The following is a 3,473-nucleotide window of genomic DNA, read 5'->3' as shown; positions in this document are numbered from 1 at the left end:
TCGTCCTCGTCGACTGGGGCTGGGGGGGCAGGAGTCGTCGGACGCTGGAGGTGGCACGCTGGGGCTTCAGGGACCAAAAGGGACCGATGGAAAACAGGGTGGAGTCGCATGGAGCATGGCAGAGTCAACCGGTAGGCCACCGGGTTGATGACCGCCTCGACCGGGAAGGGACCAATAAAACAGTGGTCAAGTTTCTTTACTGGCCGGTCCGTGGGGAGGTGTTTCATGGACAGCCATATCCGGTCGCCCACTTCCAGCAGTGGCATCACCCGTCGAGAGCTGTTGGTGACCCGCTTGTAGTCCTCCTTCGCCCGGATCAGCTGCCGCCGCACCAGCTGCTGCACTGCTTGCAGTTCCAAGAGGAAGTCCTGGGTCTTGGGAACAGGGGAGTCTGAGATGGACAGCGGGAAAAGCCGTGGGTGGTATCCCACGTTGGCATGGAACGGGGTCATCTGGGTGGAGGTGTGTTGGGAGTTGTTAAAGGCGAACTCCGCCAGGGGAAGGTACTCGGCCCAGTTGTCTTGCTGCTGGTTGACGAAACAGCGGAGGTACTGTTCGAGGATGCTGATGACCTTCTCTGTTCCCCCATCAGTCTCCGGATGGTGCAACGACAACAGGCACACCTGCACCTCCAACGCGGCCATCAGGCTTTTCCAGAAGCAGGCCATGAATTGGACCCCGTGGTCCAAAACCACCCGGTCTGGCAGGCCGTTGAGGCGGAAGATGTGTTGCAGGAACAGGGGGCTGTGGTGCAGGCCGATAGCAGTCCACGGCATGGGATAAAATGTGCCATCTTCGTGAGCGCATCCACCACCACGAGGACGGTCGTGAACGTAGCGGACGGTGGCAAGTCCGTCAGGAAGTCCATGGGGATGGCTCCCCACGGTCTCTCCGGTGTCGGCAGCGGCTGGAGGAGTCCAGGACGTGGGCCGGATGCGGCTTTGGCCTGTTGGCACGTCACACAGGACATCACGTACGCGTGCACGTCGTGCCGTACCCGAGGCCACCAAAAAGTCCGTGTCACCAGATTCAGCATCTTAAAGAACCCGAAATGTCCCGTCGCGGGGTTGTCATGGCACTGGTTCATGACGAGGGCTCGGAGCGAACTCGTGGGCACATACAACCGGCGCCGGTGCTTCAACAAGCCCTCCTCCAAAGTCCATGGGGATGCGGGGCCAACTTCCGCTTTCCGCTGCTGCGACCAGTCATCCCGGCACTGCGCTTCCAGCACCTGAGCCCGCAAGTCCGTCAGTTCCTGGACCACGGCCAAGGATTCTGCTGGCAGCACCGTCTGTGGGGGAAAGGAGTCCTTAGGGCAAAAGTACTCCAGCTTGCGGGATATAGCATCTGCTCTCTGGTTGTGGCCGCTCGGGATATAAGTCAGGTGGAAGTTGAACCAGGCGAAAAACAACGACTACTGGATCTGCCGCTGGTTCAACTTCCTGGCCATCGTGAGGTGCTCCAGGTTCCGATGGTCCGTCCGCACCTCCACCTGGTGTCGGGCCCCCTCGAGGTGATGCCGCCAAGCCTCGAACTTGGCCTTGATAGCCAGCAACTCCTTTTCCCAGATGGTGTAGTTGCGCTCGGAAGGATTGAGTTTCCGTGAGTGGTGCCACCATCCACTGGGGCCTGTAGCAGCACCACCCCAATCACCACATTGGATGCATCCGTCTCGACCACAAATGGACGATGTGGATTGGGTGCCTCAGGACAGGTTCCATGATGAAGGCCTGTTTCAGGACCTCGAAGGCCTGTTGCTGCGGGGGACCCCACTGGAATGGAACCTTCTTCCGAAGGAGCTGGGTCAGCGGCAAGGTCAGGGTGGGGAAGCCAGGGATGAAGGTTCGGTAGTAGTTGGCAAACCCCAACAGATGCTGGATGTCTTTCACCCGACGAGGGGGTTCCCAACTACGCAAGGTCTCTACCTTGTGTGGGTCCATGGCAATGCCTTTGGGGGAGATGATGTGCCCAAGGAATTCTATGGAAGTCTGCAAGAAGAAACATTTCTCCAACTTCGCATAGTGTTGGTGCTCCCGCAGGCGCTGTAGGACCTGGCAGACATGCTGGAGGTGGCTTTCCTGGGTCTGGGAATAGATAAAAATGTCATCCAGGTATATAACCACAAACTGGTCCAACATGTCCTGGAAAATGTCATTCATTAGATGCTGGAAGACTGAGAGGGTGTTGGTCAGCCCGAACGGCATGACGGTGTACTCTAACTGGCCGTATCGGGTGCCAAACGCCGTCTTCCACTCGTCCCCCTCTTGCACGGGCACCAGATTGTAGGCCCCTCGGAGATCGAGCTTAGTGAAGATCGAGGCCTCCCGCAATCTCTCCATCAGCTCCGGGATGAGCAGCAGGGGGTAGCGATTCCGCACCGTAATGGCATTCAAGCGCCAGTAATCGCAGCACAGGCATAAGTCCCCCATCTTCTTCTTCTTCACAAAGAGGACCGGGGCCGAGAGAGGGGAGGACGAAGGCCGGATGAACCCTCGGGCCAAGTTTTTGTCTAGAAAGTCCAGTAGGGTGGCCAACTCGGGCTCCGACATGGAATACAGGTGTCCTGTGGGCAGTGGCGCGTTGGGGATCAGGTCCACTGGGCAGTCATAGGGTCGATGCGGGGGTAAGCGGTCCGCCTCCTTTTTGCTGAACACGTCGGCGAAGAGCGTCAGCTCAGGAGGCAAGGAGACGGCAGAGGTGGAGATGTCCTGGCCGGCACAGGTGTGGCGGATATGGTCAATGCACTGCAGGCTAGGGAAGGAGATGGCGTTCCTTGACCAGGCCACCTGCAGATCGTGGGCTCGAAGCCAGGCCATTCCCATGACCAGAGGGAAATGCAGGTCCGCCGTTACATAAAATTGGATCGCTTCCTCATGGGCCCCAATGGTGAGGTGCAAAGGCTGAGTCGCGAATTTAATGGGCCCTGCTACAAGTTCCCGCCCATCAATAGTCTCGACTCTCAACAGAGGGTCCACCGGAACCAAGGGAACTTTAAAATGGGCCACAAAGGCCTGGTCCATGAAGTTTGTCATGGCCCCCGAGTCCACCAGCGCATGTGCTTGAAGCCCCTCCGACCGGTTGGCCAACAAAACCCGGGTGTCCAGAATCAAGTACCGAGGAGGCTCACAGTCCACATCCGCTAAGTCTAGCGGGGCATTGACATGCGTCCGGCCTAGGGTTTCCCCTAGGCCGGGCTTGCCCCGTTTTCCTGGCTGGTCATGCTGAGATTCTGGAACAGGCTTGAGCGCCCCACTTCGCTTCCTGGGACACGACGCAGCAAAATGTCCAGCCTCTCCGCAATAGAGGCACAATCCCCCTTGGCATCTCTGCATACGCTCCTGGGCCATCAGGTGCGGTCTGGCTGCTCCAAGCTCCATGGGCTCCTCAGCCGTCGCCACGAAACGCGGGGTGACCCGGGACGCTGTTGGTGCGGGACACTGGGGTGCAGAAACGGTCGGGGGTTCCTGGATGGG

The 3,473-nt window shown here is 58.9% G+C and overlaps 1 pseudogene; it reads right to left on the bottom strand.

Annotated features, from left to right (window-relative positions):
- Positions 1 to 1,070: 1,070 nt before the first annotated feature.
- Positions 1,071 to 2,138, bottom strand: LOC148114313 (uncharacterized; annotated as a pseudogene).
- Between the last annotated feature and the right edge of the window lie 1,335 nt (positions 2,139 to 3,473).

The sequence above is a fragment of the Pantherophis guttatus genome, chromosome 4, assembly GCF_059756535.1.
Source record: "Pantherophis guttatus breed Tessera chromosome 4, ASM5975653v1, whole genome shotgun sequence".
NCBI classification, from domain to species: domain Eukaryota; kingdom Metazoa; phylum Chordata; class Lepidosauria; order Squamata; family Colubridae; genus Pantherophis; species Pantherophis guttatus.
The sequence above is the reverse complement of the archived record's forward strand: the minus strand, read 5'-3'. Positions and strand labels throughout refer to the sequence as shown.